Source organism: Ursus americanus, chromosome 11 (genome assembly GCF_024610735.1).
Source record: "Ursus americanus isolate L20-20 chromosome 11, mUrsAme1.1.p, whole genome shotgun sequence".
NCBI lineage: Eukaryota > Metazoa > Chordata > Mammalia > Carnivora > Ursidae > Ursus > Ursus americanus.
The window spans coordinates 40,366,014-40,387,499 of record NC_142137.1 but is presented as its reverse complement, the minus strand read 5'-3'; the positions used below and the strand labels follow the sequence as shown (position 1 = coordinate 40,387,499).

Here is a 21,486-nt window from a genome sequence, read left to right as displayed (position 1 = left end):
CTTTCTACTATACCATACTATTACCTAATTATTTTTCATAAATAACTGGGAATAATTAATGAATATTGATGAATAATTAATTAATGAATGATTTGCTCACGTTAGTGTGAGCTCTACCCTGGACCTCCTCCTTACCAAAATTTTTATATAATTTATTTGCTAATAACACAATGTATTCAAATTTCATTTCTCTCTCCCCACAAAAAAATGGACACCAAAAAACTTGAGAGGAACGAAAAACCACACCAGTTTCCAGTTGCCAGTGACAACACAGCAATATACTTCTATTTCTAATTTCAGTTACTATAATCAAACTTCTGTTATATCAAGTTTTTGAAGCTAAAACACTCAAAGCAGAAGTTTTCACTTACCTAATTGGCTACCAATGCAAGTGCAGATTCAATCCATCTGTCCCTAAGTGGATATGTGTATCTCTGCCAGTCTGCCCTTTGTTTTCTCTTTAAATTACCCTTTTAAAGACTGATTTCCCATGGAAGAAAAGCTAATAATGGTCACTCTTCTACTCTGAGCATTTCAACTATAACTTTTGATGCTAGACTTAGAATCTATCTAATTCTGCCAGAAGGAGAAAACGTTTCAAATTAGTTAAGGTTTCCTACCACTATGGATTCGTTAGATATTTAAAAACAAAAGAAAGTAAAACAAGTTTCTTTGTCCACACGGTACAATTATCCAGCACCTAATAAAAGGGTGCAGTGTAGACAATGATCTCTTTCGTTCCAGTTCTAATCATTAACTAGTCCAGCCAATCCGCCCTCACATTCAAGGATTCCAAGAATGGTTACTCACATAATCTTCCAAAGAAACCATAAAACTTTTTTTTTTTAAGAAACTGTAGGCAAAGGGAATTTTCACAGATTTGGGATCATAGGTCAACATTTCTCTGGATATTCCAAATAAAAACCCTTCATATGGATCATAATAGTAATAACAATAATAAAAGCTAATGTGTATTAAGTGCTAGGCCATACTCTAAACTCATTACATAGAATATTTCATTTAATTTTCACAATAACATTTTGGGTAGGTATTATTATTAGCCCATAAAGAACTGACACTTAGAAAAGTTAAATGTCTTGGCCACGTCATTTCTCCAGTTCATAAGTGGTAAAGCTGAGACTTGAACCCAGGCAATCTGATATCAGAGCACATATTTTTAACCACTAGACCATGTTATCAAATGGATTTCACCTTGTATGTCAGCTTTGATGGATAATAACAGTATGGAGCAGGATGTTGAAAAAAGTCAGTCACCAGACTCTGTATGACAGAGTACAAACACTGACCAATGATGTCAACCATGAGCACATTAGAGTTGAGGATTATATTTATTCTAGGTACTTGACCTCTTAAGGAAAGTGAAAGAAAAGGGGAGGGAGGTGGAGACAGACAGATTATTTACCTGTGTATTTATAAGCAATTCTCAGAAAAAGTATAGCTTAGGTTAGAGAAATTCACAGAATGTACCAAAAGCTGACAGCAGTTTGTCTTTCTTCATCTTAGGCTTATAACAAAAAACTACTAGTGATTCGAATATTTGTTCTACTTTATTTTCCTTCCCCCACCCACTGGTGGAGTATTCTTTTTTAAAGTGAAGGAAGTATTATGAAGAAAAAAGAGGAGAGGCAAGATGCTTAGAAAACCATCACTTGGGTGATTGAATCAACTGTGTTCAATTTCAATTAAATTTCAGAAAAAAATAGAGAAGACCTTAGTTTTCTTTTCAGAGGGCTCAGATAGTGGGAACTTGCACAGGTAATTAAGGTAGGATCATATTTCTGTGATATTCACCCATGTTCCATTTTTCTCCTGGTATATCTCACTTTTCTTTCCCTTAATTTGAGCAGTCTTCCTTGTGTTCCTTGACTTAGGGTTTGATTTAAGGAAAGTTTTTCCTAGTTTCTGCTAAAGAAAGATTTAAAACTGAAGGTAATCTAATTTCTACCAAGACTAGAAAAACGTTTTCCAGCAGGGGAGATGGAAAAAGAGGGAAGGAAGGTCTAATGAGAGCAAAAATCTCCCTGGATCCCAGAGATTGGGTTTTGTGCCCTGCTTCCTAGAGAAGAGCCCAAGGAAGGCAGAAAGACCTGGGATATTTTTTACGAAATACCAAAACAAAAGCTACCTGGTTCCCAGGAAAAGCCTCCAGGAACCACAAACTATCTATTCTTCTTCTAAGAGTTATTTATTGATACATCAATCAATAATATCTCCCCCCCAATTTCCCTTGGTAGACAAGTATGCAGGAAAAGAAAGGTCTATGACACCTCCCATTTAAGAGACCATGAACAGCTTCACAGAGACGCCAACATCTCAGTATGACAGAGAGAAACAGGAAGATTCCCTGCTTCTATGAGTAACACAGAAGCAGGAAAGAGAATCCTCAGAGCCAAAGCAGGTATGCCTACGAAGCCCGCGACATCTTAGCAGCAAACCACGTGGAGCGATAACATAGGACCAATTAGGAGACTGCATATCTCATTTGCTATCTCCATGGAAAAATGACAGAGACCACATGGATCCCCTCCCCCAATGTCTTGGCACTGCATATCCTCTCCAAAATCTTAAATATATTCTTAGGTATATATTCTAAAGAAATGTGAAGGATGGGGAAATCTCAAATTAATAGAAATAATTATTCTACCCCACTATAATAGAAAGAGAGCTCAAAATAGATAGTAAGCTGAATTATATAAAAATTTAAAAGTTATATTCTTTACACTCAATTTTGCAGATAAAGATTCATCCCCGCTACATCCATTTATACAATCTAAGAAATGATTAGGAAGAAGGGTGTTAATAGTAGTAATCTATGGCAAGATAATTTCTTACCTCATAGATGCAAATGTAAAATTAAATTTGAATATTAATCAAGTAATATAAGAAGGCAACTTTAAATTACAAAATGTGAAATCATATTCATGATGAAGTGGAGTCCTTATCATTCAAGAACATTAACATCAAGTGAAAGGTTTCAGTGAAAAATCATCACAGAAGAGCCTTCAATTTGTTTGATCCTGCCTTTGTGTTCTATGTGCTATATCCTAAAACCACGTCAAATACTTAAGAGCTAATGCAAACATTTTCTCAACCTAACCTAACATGAGAGAAAGTTTATTTCCTGAGTATAACTGGTTAAGTCCATTTAGAGGCATCCTAACTCAGGTCACAAGTGTCTACTTAAGGAATCAAAGTAATAAATTATTGAATAAGACCCCTGTGACATGTACAAATAAACATGCTCCGGGCGCCAACACGCTCACACAGAATAACTCACCAAGCTCTGTCTACAGCGCCAAGGCAGAGGGAAGAGGGACTCAACTGTCAAACATATTTTCAACCAACCAAATTCATGCAGATGAATCCAAATAGTCAGGCCAAGAAAAACAGCCATCCTTGCCTAGTTGGAAGGGATGGGTTAGAGCCGGTGAAACTGTTAAATACTACTTGGTTGCCAGAAAAAGACCAGAAAAAAATGAATTTGTTAAGCTTTGAAAGCAGAGACTCTTTTTTTTTTTTTTTTTTTTTTTTAAGTTTTAAACATCTGTTAGGCCCAGAGAGTACAAGGCCAGGTTACAACAGTGATACACATAGAAAGAACGTTTTTTTAATTGAAGTATGGTTGACACACAATGTCACATTAGTTTCAGGTGTACAACATAAGGACTCAACAAGTCTATACATTATGCTGTGCTCCCCACAAGTGCAGCTCCCATCTGTCACCACACCAGACTATTAGAGCACCACTGACTGTACCCCCTATGCTGTGCCTTTCATCCCCATGACTTATTCACTCCACAGCTGGAAGCCTGTATTTCCTGCTCCCCTTCACCCATTGTGCCTAACATACTCCCCTGCCCCTGGCAACCAACAGTTTGTTCTCTGTATGTATAGGTCGGATTCTGCTTTTTATTTGTCTGCTTACTCATTTGATTTGTTTTCAGATTCCACATATAAGTGAAGTCATATGGTATTTGTCTTTCTCTGTATGACTTATTTCACTTTGTATAATACCTTCTAGGTCCATCCTTGTTATCACAAATGACAAGATATCATCTCTTGCATGGCTGAGTAATATTCCAATGTATATACATGTATATAGGGAATATACAGGTATTCAGTAGAGCAAATGAACTGTCAATAGTTTTGAAAAAAAAAAATCTCTTTCATGGCTGAGTAATATTCCAATGTATATACATGTATATAGGGAATATACAGGTATTCAGTAGAGCAAATGAACTATCAATAGTTTTGAAAAAAAAAAAAAAAAGATGGTACAGACTGTCCTTGCCAATCCAGTACCTTCTTGATTCCCTTCCAGAAGTACCTGCACTGATCTCACAATCTCTGTCCCTAGAGCCTGTTCTTAGTAAAGAGACAACCATCTTAACTCAATAAAACAAGTTCTAGCAGTATGTAACTGCCAATTGATTAATATTAAATTTTAAAATCATATTCATTATGTGTTTCTGGTTATAGTTAATCATTTAAATTCTCAAATCAAATAAATAAAATCCTACCTTGCAGTGGAAATTTTGTAAACATTTTGCTGTTTATCTCCCAGGTAGATAAAGATCTAATATTTCACATTCTATTTGAAATTTCTTTAACCTGTGTGTTGGACTTCTAAGTAGGGCACCCCAGAGTCATTTCTTAAGCTAAGGACTCTAATAGCGCAAGTCGATAGATGAGAGATTGCAGACAAACATGCCTTTTGGTTGTCATCAAATTAGATGAGCTCTCTCCCACTAGTGAGGTAGATGGGAAAAAGAGGTTCACTGAAAAATAAGATGATGTCTTATTTTTGTCATCAAATTAGATGAGCTCTCTCCCACTAGTGAGGTAGATGGGAAAAAGAGGTTCACTGAAAAATAAGATGATGGTGCTAAATTCAGGAAAGTTAGCATCTTTAGAGTAAACTAATACAACCACGATAACATAAGAATTAAAGGCAAAATGACAATGAAGGAAAAGTAATTTTAATATCTACTTTGTCCTACAATATTTCTATCTCTACAATACTGTAGGAAAGGCTTTATTATCACCCCTATGGCTCAGTCTACATCATAACTTCTGTGGGCCATAGGGACTTTTTCCTTTGTGGTCCTCTTTCTCTGTAAGAAAATATTTAAAAATTATATATTATGACTGCATTGGAATAAAGACAAATATAATCCAGGCTGGATTCCATTATTAACACGCATCATTATATTAATTTGCTTTCTTATTTTAAAGGAAATTAAAATTAAAATTTTTTTTAGGTCCCTAAAAGTATCGTGGCATCAGGTACTGTGCTTACTGGCTAACATATAAGTCAGTTCCACCTAGAGTGGACAGTGCTAGTTAAACCCAATAGTCATTAACCCCTTCTTCTAGAATAATGAAAGCCCAGTTGTTGTTTTTTTTTTAAAGATTTTATTTATTTATTTTGACAGAGAGAGACAGCCAGCAAGAGAGGGAACACAAGCAGGGGGAGTGGGAGAGGAAGAAGCAGGCTCCTAGCCGAGAAGCCTTGATGTGGGGCTCGATCCCGGAAGGCCAGGATCACACCATGAGCCAGAGGCAGACGCTTAACGACTGTGCCACCCAGGCGCCCCCGAAAGCCCAGTTTTTAACCAGGAACTATGGACATCCAAAATAAAGACTACAGTTTCCAGGCTCCCTTGCAGCTATATGCAGCCAGTGGAATGTGAGTAGAAGCAATGGGAATAACTTCTAGGTTGTATTCCCTTTCTCTACAGTTGAAATTCAGCAGTGGTAGGAATGAGTCATTCAGATCATGTAAATGGGGACAACAGTCTAGAGATATCAAAACCATAAGATAGTAAGAACCTGGCTATCCAACATCTCATGGAGCCCTGATGATTTCCCAGAGCAATGTCACAATACTAGTCCAGGCATGTATGAATGAGAAGTAAATTTCTATTTAGTGTAAGTCCCTCTTATTTTGTGTCTTGGTTACATGCAGCCAAACCTCTATCCCAAATAACAGACTCGCTTTCATGGTAGGAAAACCGAGGCACAGATACAATTTTCTCAATATGATTCAGTAGAAACTAAAATGAGGCAAAGGTGAACCCAAATATATCCATATTTAAAACCCTATGCTCTGTTCAGTGCCTTCCCACATTGTCTTCTCTCTTCAGAGAAACAAAAACATGAAGAACAAAGCAATTATGAGAGAAAGAAGAGCATAAGCTTTATGAAGCAATAAATGTCATCAAAAGAGAATCCAAACAAAAAACAAATGGAAAGAAAAAATGAAACAGATTCAATGTGGATTTTTGCCAGCACCACATGACTTGACATTTTGAATTATGACTACTTACAGGAAGTATTAGAAACTTTCCAAGAAAGGGATAGTTCACATAAATGATGGATCTAGTACATTTTGCTTATTTGTAAGCTTTGACTCTAAGTTTATATATTATTTTTTTGGCTCTGTTAATTTCTGATTTTCATGGACACAAAGCATCATACCGAGGTGAGATCCCACAAAACATACCTGGTAAAAGCATATGAGTGAGAAATATTTCCAAATACAGATCCAGTTTTTCCTTCTAGCCCTCAGGATATAGGTTCATTGCTCCCAAGCAGTGTCCTGCCTTATTAATATATCCTTCAGGGTGAACAAGGACCCCCCTTTTTTTTTACTTCTTTTTTTTAAATATGCTAAACAGCCTAGTTACTAATTGAATTACACTTTTTAAAGATTAAAATATTTTGTATAAATGCTTGAATCTCAGATCGTTTCTTTTACAGTAGCCATGTTTTATAAAAGCCATTATTTTATTTAAAACGGAGTCTTTCGATGAGTCTGGGGTTTTCTTCTACTCCTTGTTCATTAGAGTTAACAAAATGAAAGGGCACAGATTCTCCGGGTATCTCTTATTTTTTTAGGAGGGTACAGGTCAACTTAGAAGTCTTTTAAAAAATCAAGCTTCTCCCTCACAAATATATTCATGGAATATGCAGCATCTCGCTATGTTTACTATATCCTTCATTAATAAATATTTTAAAACCTCCAACTTCTTTTTTTATCATTTTGGATACAGCAACAGGATTATCACCAGAAGACTTACCTTGCAATTATGTACTTCTATCTCCTAAAGTCAAAGCTGACCTGAAAGACAGAAAGCCACCAAGTGAATTCACATCATTGCCCATCCTGTCACAAAGACTGTTAGCCAGAGCCAGAGCCAGATCAAAGAGTGTGAGATAAACCTACTGTTGAAGTAGCCCCCAAAGCGGCATTCATGAAAGACAATTTGTCATGGTGTGGGGGAAAATATTAGAATTTCATATTTTATCTACACAAGAAAGTAACTAAGCTTTATGACACAGATCAACACCGTTTCCCTCATTCACTCTGAATGTCTGAGCCCTCTGCCACATGCAGTGAGGAAGGTATCTGGAAAAGAGAGGAGCCATTTGAAAACATGTCAGGGGTAACAGCAATATACTGTCTCACGGGCTTGTTTCTAGTGTGTTCTACCATGTTGTAGTTTTTGTGGATTCAGATAAATGGGCTAACCAATTAATGGGTTAAAATGAAATTACCCTCACAAAATGTCCAGTGGATTAAAAAGTCTCTGCAAATAATCCACAGATTGAAAAATGCTAGTAATGTAAACACAAAGCAAACCACTAGAAAAATGACAAAACTAATGTTTTAGCTCCTAGTACATATTTTTGTCAACCACATTATACATTTAAAAAGTCATCTAGTCAGGGCGCCTGGGTGGCACAGCGGTTAAGCGTCTGCCTTCAGCTCAGGGCGTGATCCCAGCGTTGTGGGATCGAGACCCGCATCAGGCTCCTCTGCTGGGAGCCTGCTTCTTCCTCTCCCACTCCCCCTGCTTGTGTTCCCTCTCTCGCTGGCTGTCTGTCTCTATCTCTGTGGAATAAATTAAAAAAAAAAAAAGGCATCTAGTCATGTATAAAAAGATCTCAGTCTGAAGACTTCAAAATTATCAAGAATAATGTTTGAAATATGGATTTACCTCCACTGTTTTTAACAATGAACAGCCACAACTTTTATCAATGAGGGTACATTGTACCATAAGGTAGTAACTTATGATTATAAGAAGCAAGACATTTTTAAGATAAGCATGTAAAATATAGCATAGTCATGTTTTTCAGTGGTGTTTAAAACCATGTTACACTCAAGTCAGCAATTTATAACATTCTACCAAATTGAATGATAAATATTTAGGAATCACTTCAGTGGCTCCTTAGTTAATAGTGAAAGACACATCCCATTGGAGAAATGCATTCTCTTCCTATTAAAAATATCTGCTAAAATTTATAGAAATCAGTATACTGACAAACCACAAAGCATTCCTTTACCAACAAACAGATTTGGAAGGTACATAGAAAAAATTGCTGAAGATTTGGCAAAGCAAGCATTATCAAGTAGGTGAGGTTTGCTATAAGTTGGATGAACATAGTGATGTTCCCGCATGCCTCTGTTTATGGCGTCTGTCAGATTTCATTTAGGTGAAATGCACAAAGAACTACTCAGTTATCAGTTATCAAAGCGGAGATGAGACAAAGAAGGCAGGTTCATGATAGTATAAAAATTCTTTACTAAAATAATGCTTTACACAACTGTGTAATAGAACCATTGCTACAACCACTGCCTTAACAAGAATATAAGAAAAAGATTCAAAGTTAAGCTTACAGAGATAGCACTATACAAGAGACGGCTTCCTGCATCATTCAGAGGCAAGCAGGTAGGAAAGAAGTCAAAGTGAGAGATGCCCTTCAGGTTATAGGATGTCAACAGTATGACAAGTTTTACAGAATTAAGACTTTAAAAAATAGTAGAATCTTTAGAATATCATGAATAGGATAGAAAAAGATCAGGAGACTCTTTTGCACCTCAAAGTTGTGCTGGTGAGTTCATGGCGAAGTTCTTAAAAAGAACTGTTGAGCTTAGAGGTAGAATACATTTCTTGTAAATGTGCAAAATTTGCCAAGCTTTGTAGTGCAATTATAATGACTGCCCATAGTATCCTCCCATGAAGATTTTTTAAAAATATAAACACATATAATTCCTCTGTTGGATTTAAAGTCGGATGTTTCAGCAATGAGTATGAACGGCTACTTTTCCAAAGCAAATCTTGCAAGGGAGACAGCATTTTGAAAAAGAAATTTGAAACTGTTTCTACTCTTAAAGGATTTTGTTACTAAAAAAAAAAAAAGTGTCTATTTTTTAAAATTTCTCTAGATCTTTCCTTTACCCATATGTTTATGAGACTGAAAATCGAATTGTCCAATCTATTTAAAGTTCTTCCAAACAGAATTTTCAGTAAGTTTCTTTTTTTTTTTAAGGTTTATTTATTTTTATTTTAGAGAGAGAGAGAAAAAGACAGTGAGCAAGCAGAGGGACAAGGGAGCTGGAGAGAATCCTCAAGCAGACTCCCCGCTGAGCACGGAGCCTGAAGCAGGGCTCAATCCCAGAACCCTGAGATCATGACCTGAGCCGAAATCCAGAGTCAGACGCTTAACCAACTGAGCCACCCAGGTGCTCCAAAAAGTTTCTAATTCCTGTTAAAAATGTTAAAATAGGGGCACCTGGGTGGCTCAGGCAGTTAAGCGTCTGCCTTCAGCTCAGGTCATGATCCCAGGTTTCTGGGATGGAGGTTTCCTGCTCAATGGGGAGCCTGCTTCTCCCTCTCCCTCTGCTGCTCCCCCTGCTTGTGCTCTCCTCTGTCAAATCTAAATAAAATCTTTTTTAAAAACGTTAAAATATAACCCTTTTTTATTAGTTTGCAAGAACTTAATGTCACAGAATACAGAAATACACCAAATTTCATTACAAGATTATATAATTGGAGACTGCTATGTAAAACACAAGTATCTGATTTAGAAAGCACAGCCAAAATGTACGTCTTCCATTTGGAGCCGCGTATCTGCACGGAGTGTCTTTTTCTACTATAACAGCCATTAAATCTACCAGAAGATTTAGCAGGCATTAAAAGCATCAGAAGTCACTTCAACTTGGAAGCTGACTGGGGAGGAATCACTGCATTGCAAAGGGTTAAACCAAGATTTTCAAATGTTAATGAGAAAGTTGATAGTAACTACAGGAAACCCAAACCTGTGCAGTCTCTTTAACTGTCAGTGCCCAAGCTCTGACGGCTTGCTTTGGTTTATTGGAAATCATTAAAATGGTGCATTCTCCCCAGCTGATATTAATAAGGCCACACCATTCTTGCTGCCTGCAGCGCCTCTGTGTAATTCGCGGCTGCCCCCAATTATCTGTGGGCGATCTGCAGGCCTGTGGAGGGGGTTCCACACGGGCAGGCGCTTAATGAACAGACTGGCTTATAAACACAGGCTAATCTCTCCCACATGAGCACCTGAGGAGGATCACAAGTGACAGCTGTTTAAATTTTCAGGGAAATTAATGACCCCTAAAGAGGCAGCGCTTATCAGGCTTGGAGTCGGTTTGATAGAGGAGAGTCACCACGGGGCAAAATGTTTATAATCGTCCATAAGTGCCTCATTCAATGGCTTCATCTTGGGAACTTTTATTGACACGGTCCCCTCTATTAATGCTTGTGTTGGCAGAGCGACTTGGTTCAATCTGTTCCTGATATTGGGCTCCTACGGCCGCTAATGAGCATCTCCCTATCCTCAGATCACAAGCCATTTAAAATGATCAGGACTGTAGTTGGCATCCTGACCGCTTAGGGAAAATCCCATCAGACACATACATTGTTTTGGTCCACAAGGCATTTGTAATGCATCAGCTCAGCCCCAGAGCTGGGCCTCACAGAGGGAATGGACTAGACAGGCCACACTGCTGGCCGTCTGGGGTATAGAGCAGGAACAGGTAATTAAGTGCAGATTGGCCAAGGGGCCAGAAGTGACTTTTAAAAAACAGATCTGGAGAGAAACAGCACATGGCAAAACTCACCACCCTCTTCTCCCACTCGTACCCCCTCCTCTGCTCTGGTGTTTTACGGCTTTTATGTGTCATTACAACAGGACACACTACCTTGTTCTTGGTTGTCTTTACATTCCACATACCCCAGGATCACTTAACAGGAAGTGGTCTCATTTCCAAGGGGGCTTTGCAGAGCCTAGTGTCATGTGAAAGGAGATATAATAGAGACACAGAGAGAGACAGATGAGAGAGAGACATGCTGGTCTGCAAATAGTATTAGAAAGGGAAGACTTTAGCTAAACGAAAATAGAGCCTAGCACTGTAAGGTAACAAAACAGAATATTGTAAACATCTTCTAGGGTATTAATTTCAGGAGATAGAAGAGACTTTTAATAATATTAAAGAAGATGAGATTAAGTTTCTCTTCAAAATCTATAAAACACTATAGTTTTTATTTTTATTTTTCAAAGATTTTATTTGAGAGAGAGAGAGAGAGAGAAAGAAAGGGGGGAGGGAAAGAGGGAGAGGGAGAAGCAGACTCCCCACTGAGCAGGGAGCCTACATGGGGCTCCAATCCAGTACCCTGAGATCAGGCCCTGAGCCAAAGGCAGACGCTTACCCGACTGAGCCACCCCAGTGCCCCTACGCTATTTTTTTTAAACAATTTTTTTACATGGTTAAAAAGCCAAATATGCTGCAGAGATATGTAAATATGTTCAAATTCAGGCTCCATGGCAGAGAGCAGAGATTATCCTGCTTGGGTAAGATGCTCATATATCTCTCTAGATGATTTCAGTGGGAGTTTCCTATGTTTAGCTGAGATTTAAACATGCCAGAATTCTGGAGTACCAAAGTACTGACAATGCCACTCAGAAGGGACAACCTGCTCTCCACAGTGTATTTCTCTTCTTATGGCTCTCCATGGAGAATGGCACATTTGCCTGTTTTTTTTTCCATGAAGCAACCACTGAAGCCTGGGTAAGCCTCTATTACAAAACTATTTTAGTCCTTTGCGAGTTTTTGCCAGTTCTTATAGCATATACCTAAGGAGGAATATTTAAAAATAAATAAATGACTATTGTACACTATTGTATCCATTGAAAATATACATTTTTAAAGTAGGAATTCAGAACTAAAAAAGAAAAAGTATGCTGGTAGCAAATAAACACATATATGCAAACAATTGCTTCTGTATTACTATATTTTATTGAGCATTATTTATTTATTCTTTTTCTGTCTTTAGTGAAAATATGTCCCAGATATATTATTCAATTACTGTAATATCTGCATTCCTAAAATGGGCAACAAACTCCATTTCATAAACATTTCATGTAAGAGTGATTATAATTCATCTCTATTTGTTATCATGGAAAGAAAAGTAAGAAAATTAATGTGAGCATAGAAGATAATGTTAGCAGATAATATGACTATTTTGGTGAAATATTAATGTTTATAAAATGTTCACTGACTACATACCAAATCATATCCTTAAATAATTGAGATTGGGGTTAGCCAGATTTATATAGTTCTTTGCTTGAAATTCTATCTTTCGAAAAAAGTATTTTTTGCTAATTAACAAAATAAATCATAATGAGTCATGTCAAAATTACAAATTTATTTTATACATTATTCAAAAGCTAGTACGTGATTAATAAAAACACAAGCTTCCCACTCTTCCTCCTCTTATGCTTAAAAAATAAATTTCTTTGCTTTACTGTATTATATAAATGCTAGTTTTGAATTTGATTTTCATAGAAGTCTAAATGAACTAAGAGCTTCAGAGATCATTATTCATCATGTTTTTAAACTCGTTCAATGGTCCAAAGTGACATTACTGAAGGAAATGTCTTTCTCATTGAAAAATTGAAAGCATAACAGACTCTTGAGAACCAATGATGAGAACAATCAGAAAAACCTTTAATAAGATCTGCTTTGTTTAAAATTTATGTTTCAGGATAACATTTGGCTACACAGGCTTGACAAGATCATTCTTTATCTACAGTGTTCACTGATATAAGAGGAGGTAGAAATGAACTTTTTCAAAACAACAGGGAGCAAGAGAGACTGCTGGTATATCATGACCATATATCTGACCGTGGTATATGGTATACTTGGTCATGGCCTTCCTGAAGAAAAAAAAATGGCTCCAATTCCACATTTTCTGGGAGTAAAACTCTGGCTAGTGTAGCATTTAGCTTCACTCCTCTCCTCTGGGAACAAAAGCAATGACAGAAACATAGTCAACCATTTGTTCCCAGAATTCCCATGACTCTTTAGGTCACAATGTGGACAAAGAAGGATAACATAGAGCTCTCGGTGGGGGAGGGGAAGGCAAACTTCCCAGATTCAAACTCTGGCTCGTCTACTTTCAAACAAGTTGTTTCTCTCTGTGCCTGTTTATTCATTTGTAAAATGGGAATAATAGATGTGGTAGACCAATATTTTATCCAATCACCAACATTCTGATTCTCCTTCCAGGCATCAGGTATGACTATACGTCTCTGCCTCTTGTCGTTACACATGGCCAGGTGACTTGCTTTGCCCAGGTGTGTCACTTCTGGCAAGAGCATTTAAAAACTGAAACATGATTCTCAATCATCTATCTTCCCTGATGCAATAATTGCAGAAGAATGTTGTGAGATGGGCATCCGATCTGGATAACTGAGTAACTATCATAAGGCCTCCCACCTGCTAACCATAATAGTACATGAAGCATAAACAAGAAACAAACCTTGGCTGAGATCATCTTAAGCCACTGGATTTAGGGGGTTATCTGTTACCACAGCATTGCCTAGCTTATCCTAACTGACAGGACAGAATAATCCTACCTGCCTCGTACTATTTTTGTAAGGACAAACTAAGTATAAATCACTTAGAAGAATACCAAGAACATTAGACATGCTTCATTTATTCATTATTCAACAAATATTTATTGAGTTCCTACTATGTACCAAACCCTATGCCAAACGGAGGGAATTTAATGTGAATAAAAACAAAAAGTACCTGCTCATGTGATATTGACCATGTAGTGGGAAAGGCAGTTGTTAATCAAATGATGACACAAGTATAAAACTGCAACTCTGCAAATAAGAATCCCTACAGGGCAGATGGCACAAGAAAACATATGAGATAATTGGCCAAGATAGGGAGGTCAGCAAAGGCCTCCTTGAGGACATGCTGATTTGCCTTAGATCTGGGGGGTCACAGAGTAATGTTCATTAAGGAAGAAAGAGCCTTCTGTGAAGAAGCTACCTTGTATGCAGAGACCAGTGGTAAGGTGCATGGCCCCTATAAGAGACTAAAATTTTCCAGCTCAAGTGCTTACTAAAGGAAAAAAGAAGTAAAATTAGGATAGAGAGTCAAGTAGGGGCCAGACTTTGTAGGCTAGTGATGATTTCGGTCTTTATCTAAAGAGCAATGGGGAACTACTGAATATTTTATGTGGGAGAAGATTACATGTTAAAAAGATCATTCAGGCTGAAGAGTAGAGATTGAGTTATAAGGGGGCATGGTGGATGCAGAGGTTAACCAGCTAAGACTATTTATTGCTAGAGAACTTGATATATGTAATGATACCTTGTAATAGGATAGTTGTAATGGTGGTGGTAGAGATGGAGAAAAAAAGGTAGACGGGCTGGCCCTTAAAAATATGCATCCATCCACCTAATCCAGTGTAAGATATATATAATATAATAAATATATGTATTTATATAAGATGTATATAGCTACAGAAATAGATGATATAGACATAGATAGATACAGATACAGATATAGATATATCTCAAGGTATTGAGTAACCAATAGAATTTCTAGAAGGGTCAAATCACCAAGAGGGAATACTCCATAGCTAGAAACACCACAACAAAGGGAAACAACCAGCCATACAACACTGGCTATTCTAGTGAAAACCTCATGGCCTTGAAGGTGCTAAGAACCAGACAGTACAACTACTTACACAGCTCCCCAAGAAGAACCAGTCATCTCCACAACATGTTTGCTAGATGGTCTGAGCTCCTCATACACAGCTACCACCTGTCCTTCCTCATGTCCATCTTCCAAAATTCACACGAATGCATCTATCTCACAGAACCTAAGTCTCATGAGAAACCTTAGCTACAAAGAAAAATAAATGTTATCTTTAGCTTTTCTGCTTTGAAAGTATAGGGAAGGCATATTCGATCAGATAGAGTAGATGTTGAGTGGATCAGACTGAAGAACCTGCCACAAAGAAGTGAAATGAACTGGAATTTTGATGGACTAGATAGAAGAAATAAAGCTGGAAAAGGTATCAAAAACTAAGTTTTTTTGCTTCCCAACTTGGGGGATGATGAATGCTATTTACTGAACTTGGCTTAAAAGTAATGAACATGAATTTGGTATTGAACACTCTGAAACTGAAGTACCTTGGAGACAGTCATGAGATGTCAAATACACAGTTGGATATGCAAGGGAAAGCCTTGCTGGAAATATAAATTTATGAGTCATCTGGTGATAATTGAAGTCATGCTGTATTAGTTTTCTATTACTGCATCACAAATTACCACAATTTAGCAGCTTGAAGCAACACCCATCTATTATGTCAGTTTCCATGAGTCAGGAGTCCAGCCAGGGATAAACTGGGTCCTCTGCTCAGGGTTTCACAAGGCTGCAATCAAAGTGTCAGCCAGGACAGCAATCTAATCTGAGGTTAAGGGTCCTCTTCCAAACTCACTGGCTGTTGGCAGAATTCAGTTCTTTGCAATCATATGACTGAGGCCCTCAGCTCTTAGAGGCCACCCACCATTCCCCACCGTGTGACCCTCTTCCGAATATGGCAGTTTGCTTCTATATGGTCAACAAGAGAGCTTCCAATCTCTCTTGTTTCGAAAATCTCTCAATTTGAATCTCTAGACCCTTTTTTAAAAGGCTCACTCAATTTGGTCAGGCCCAACCAGGATAATAACTCTTTTGATTAACACAAAAGTTGTCTTGTTAGGGATCTAAATTATATCTGCAAAATCCCTTCACCTCTGCCATTCAACAAACTTAATCATAGGAGTGAAATCCTCCTGTCATGTTCACAAGTCCCACCTACATTAAGGGCTGAGGATTATAGAGCATGTGTGTACCAGGGGGTGGGAATCTTGGGGGCCATCTTAGACTTCTGCTTACCACACGTGTCGAAATAAGAAGATATCTATAGAGAAGACCATAGTGCCTAAAAAAACAGCCATGAAGATCTCTAATAGTTAATGATAGAAGTATCTGGGATAGAGATAGAGAAGTGGAAGCTGTTATTTTTATTATCACAATTTTATAGTTCAATATACTCAACAATAATATATCCAAGTATTTGAAATAATTGATCTATTGCAGACTTTGCAACTTACTAAAGAAGTATGATGTGACCTGACAAGTTTATCAATATTTTATTTTTATTTTTTATTTTATTTTTTTTAAAGATTTTATTTATTTATTCGACAGAGATAGAGATAGAGACAGCCAGCGAGAGAGGGAACACAAGCAGGGGAAGTGGGAGAGGAAGAAGCAGGCTCATAGCAGAGGAGCCCGATGTGGGGCTCGATCCCATAACGCTGGGATCACTCCCTGAGCCGAAGGCAGACGCTTAACCGCTGTGCCACCCAGGCACCCCAGTTTATCAATATTTTAGACTCAGTGCAGTAAAGGTTCTAAATAGAGTAGAAGTTAGAAATGATCTATTAAACCTCCATATTTTACCAATGATGATAGAGATAATAGTGACTTTGCCAAAGTCATTCAGCTAGTGAATGGCTGAACCACAGATTTCCGGACTCTGAAATCTGTATTGGGTTTTTTTCTTTAACTACTAAGTCTGTTCCATGAGATTAAGGTTGGTTATGATACTTTATGCAGAAAATTATCATCAACAAAATTAACATAATTTAAGAGACACAATTCTATCCCTTCTTTTATCCATATCTTAGGATACAGCAAAGAAGACTTAGCATGCCCTGTTTTCTAGAGATAATCTTCATAAAATCTCCTCACTCATCTTACCAAGTACACTTTCAAGTGGCATGCAAAGAGTCATATAAATATACAATGTTAAACCATTTTGTAGAGTTGTTAACATAGTCTATCTAAATTGATGATTTGAAAAGATTGAAGATCTTTTCCTTACTACTCCAGGAACTTTTCCTCAATAATTTCTTTTATATACCCATTCAAGGGGCCATAAACATTCTATCACAAGCATATTGTCTCTATTTCTTCTGAAAACACTTCAACTATGCTGTAAATCCCTTCCTATTGCAAGGGTATTGTATCTATTGTTGGTCAAAACATTTGAACAATGTTGTAAATTATCTATGTTAGTCTTTCCCTACCAGTCCTTTGTACATGCGGCACTCAATAGCTATTTGGGTTGCTCATCCATAAAGAATCAGAATGTTTCTTGGCTTGGGAACAGACAATAGTAGATTTGCGTCCAGCCTCTATTACATAACAACTGTGTGATTTTCGAGAAATTGCTTCTCTGAATCTCTGTTTTATCTATCACATACATATAAGAATACGTACCATCCTATTTTTTTTTTGATAACTTGATGAAGTAACAGATGCAACGTACCTCATAAAGTGCATAACAGATTCTCAGTGTGTTGGCCATTTTCCTCCCATTGCTGCTGCTTTTTTTTTTTTTTTTTGACAGAGAGAGAGAGAGAGCACAAGCAGGGGAGCAGGAGAGGGACAAGCAGTCTCCCCACCTAGCAGGGAGCCCAATCCGGGGCTCAACTCCAGGACCCCAGGACCACGGCCCAAGCCAAAGGCAGTCACTTAGCCACCTGAGCCACCCAGTTATTTCTTAGTTCTTTCATGGGCAGCTATACTCTTTTGTCATCCTTGCAGCCCCTTTTTTTAAAGTGTGGAGCCATGCTGTCTTTGTTTGCATTATATATGCTTTGGTTTCCATATAAATTATTCCATTTTTGCATTAAATAAGAACCAGCTCTCTTATTGAGTCTCAATTTGTTATCAGCCTTTTTAAAAATTCTGAATATCTGAGAAACATTATACATTCCCATCAATAACTACTGTTCCCTTATTGAGGTTATCACCTGAGAGTGGGATTTGGTATGGGAAAATATACTCCCTAGAAAAGTATATGAGAAGCTCCAAAAAGGGACTGAAAGCAGTATGTGTAATTTGAAAAGTCCTCCTGATGAGTTGGAGATCTACCCCCAAGTATAGGGTTGCTTCCTCCCCTTTCCCTCTTCCTCACTGAGATCCCTAAATACTATTAGTAAATGTTCTGATGCATGTATTACTGAGAGTAAAATAAACTCCAGAGTACTTTTTCTTCTTTGTGGCAAATCATCACTCACCAACAATCCTTTGTTTCTATTAAAATTGGCCTAAGCTGCTTTTCTTTTTCTATATTCAATCTTACAATGGCCTGACCTCATTTACATTTTGAGCCAGAAAGATTTATTTTTCTAATTCTTTAATCAATGTCTTTAGTTTAAGCTTAATATTCATTTTATGTACTTTGTATTCAAAATGTTCATCTTCAGTTAAACTTGTTGTGACAATAACTGTAATGATGACATTCTATTTTTCAGCCCTTCGGTATCACTTACTAATGTAATGCACTTGCTGGCAAACAAAGACATGTTCAGTTGTTCTTCATTAATTCTGATTCTTATTTGCAAACTGAGTTAACACACACTGGCTACGGCATGGCCCTGAGATACAGCAGCCTCAGGGAGACACCCCTTTACTTTACCGTCCTAAAGAAATGTATGTGAAATATTTAATCAGCCTCTGTTGGTTATAACACTTCAGCCACCAACTCAAATTGGTTTTACAAAAAGGAATTTAGTGGTCCATGAGAAGCTCAGAAATTTGAAAGAAGAGCCAAAGGGGATCGAGACAACTCTGAAATCTTCAGTGACTAGCACTACTCAGTGCTCCATGCCTTATCCCTTCCCTGTCTACCCATCTTTTGTCTCTGCTTGTCTTTCAGTGGCTTTCGTCTCTTCTACTGGAATCAATATCTTCTTGCTCTCTAACTGACCTCCTACCAGCTGCATGGCCCAGATACAAAGCACCTTCACATGAAGCTCCATATGGAACAATTCCCAGAACACCTCTGTTTGGCTCAGCATGGGTCCCTTACCCTTCCTTGCACTAAATCATTTTATACTGGGGAATACAGCAATACAATCGGTCACGTGGTCATCACTGTGGAGACAAGGTAGAGTAACACAGGAAAAAAGCTCTAACAGAATCCCTTGATTAGAAGTGGAGAGAATCAATTCTCAGAGGAAGGGAGAACTACATTGGACAGACAACAATGCAGATCTTAAACATCATGGATGGGAAAGTTAACATTAAATTATATGGCTTGAGGCCTTCAATTTCTCCTGCCAAATAGAACTAGAGAGGAGACTACTTGGCTAAAAGATACTGTTTTCATTTACATTTTATTTCCTCATGGAAACAATTTCTACTTTGTTACACTCAAGAAACAAGTGTAGGTGTTTTCCAAATCAAAACAGAGTTTAATTCAAAGTTATGCTAGCTGAAGATGAATTTCCCTCAAAGAAATGACTAGCGGTCAAACATTCTCTCATCAACAAGGTAACCAGAACCCTACTCATAAACAGCAGTGTGCTTTGAAGGAAGCCTGTGCCTTAGCATGGAGACCAGATCCAAGGGAGGCCTGGAGAGTTCCCTAAGTATTAGGAGTTCTGAACCAGCAACACTCAGCAAATAACCGACTGCAGATTAAAATTAGTTTCTCCACCACTGTTATAAGCAAAAATATGGTATGTGTTGAGTATTAGATGACTAGACACAGCTAGGCTTCATGTAATCCTTTTCACACTCTAACCTTACAAGATGTTAAGAATAACATTAATAAAATATCAGCTCTTGTGCTATGAACTAAAGAGGAGCAGCCTAATTCTGGCTACTCAAAGTGTAGTCCACAGACTGGCCGCACTGACGTTACCTGGGAGTTTGTTAGAAATGTAGAATCTCAGGCCCCAAACACAGGATTGCCAAAGACAATTACATTTGAGAAGCCCCTACCTAGCGTAAACCTGTGAGCACCAACTCAAAGGGAGGCTAGGTTATCACGTCAAGCAATCTAGACTAAATGTAAATACTGGGAAACAGCTTTGGCCAGACTGACAGGGAAACAATCAAAAGAATGGCATTTTCTAAGTTAGACTGAAAGTCTTAAAAGGCAGAGTTCTAAACAGAAACAAATCCCCAAAAGAATAACAGTGGTCATGATTACTAAGACAGTTATTTTTATGGGGACACACGTACAAACTGAAACAGGGAACCCTAGTTAGTAACGCATCTTTGAGTGGGAAGCTTGATTCCTGGATGTGCCTATGGACACATTCTCACATTCTCACATGTGATGCACATCTGAGTTTGTTGTCCGTATGTCTGTCTGAGGTTTCTGCCACCTTCCTTTTGTGTCTCCCATCCCCATCTCCTCGACGTTCTCTAAAACTGCCATCTCATGGCACATTTCTTTTCAACCTCTCTGGACAGAATGAAATAGAGCCAAGGTTAGTTGGCTAATTGATGAGGCTTCAATTTAGACTTTACTCCACTCAGGGAAAGAAGGGAAAGAGGATAGGTGTTTTCTAAATCAGAACACAGTCCAATTGGCTACAGTTCAAACCAAAGTTATAATAAATGAGGATAAATTTCCCTTAGTGATTAGTACACAATCATCTTTAAAATATCATACTCTCTTACCTGAAATTTTTCTTTAAATCTGTTTTTTTCATCCTTGGAGATCAAAAAGATGAAAAATGACTGAGTCTTTCCATTGTATCCCTTCTCCATAAATGCACTTCTTTCAAATTTGTGCCTCTGTTCAAATCTAACCTGGGGTCCAACTACATCAGCATTAAAATATATTGCTAATTACAACTTCAAATAGAGTTTTCAACATTCATTTAAAAAATACATACATATTTTCCAAATTTCCTCAGATGCCTTTACTTAAAAAAAAAAAAAGAGGCCTACATAGACTGAATAGAAAGAGAAAATGTCCCTAGTTATAAATATTTTACAGCAAACATTAACAAATGTTCAGTTATCATAAAGATTCTATCCAAAGGCCAACAGGTTTAGACATCTAGACGTGCCCCACTTCCTAACTAATCCCTGGTCCAAACAGGTGTTGCTATTGCTGTAGGCAAAAGATATAATATAAGATATTGTACATTAGTTAGTACAGAGTGCTCACAGTACTCCACAACATTGGCAGAAGTTCCAGGTAGAAACAAAGAACCATAACTCACCTCCATCAACACCCAAGAAAATGAAATTTGGCCACCACAAGACAAGTTTGGGCTCTTGCCAATCTGTCATATTAAGCTGCAACAGACCTATGGAACCAAGATCTAATAGAAGGAAGCACATACATGTAAGTGCAGATAGGATGATTCCATAAGCTTTCAACCTTGCCACTGCCCTCTAGAGTGAGGCTCAGAGCGAAGTGAACTGTGTCTATCAGGATAGCCTAGAGTGATAGAAGAAACTGAAAAAACCTAATGCTCACAGACCTTCTAGTATAT

The 21,486-nt window shown here is 37.7% G+C and overlaps 1 protein-coding gene across 1 annotated transcript in view; it reads right to left on the bottom strand.

The window, feature by feature from the left end:
- TRMT11 (tRNA methyltransferase 11) overlaps positions 1-21,486 on the bottom strand; it is a 292,966-nt gene that overhangs the window by 72,015 nt on the left and 199,465 nt on the right. Inside the window, exon 14 of the transcript XR_015726104.1 lies at positions 7,104-7,144. The gene's annotated coding sequence lies outside the window, so the exon portion shown is untranslated. The remainder of the gene's footprint in view (positions 1-7,103; positions 7,145-21,486) is intronic.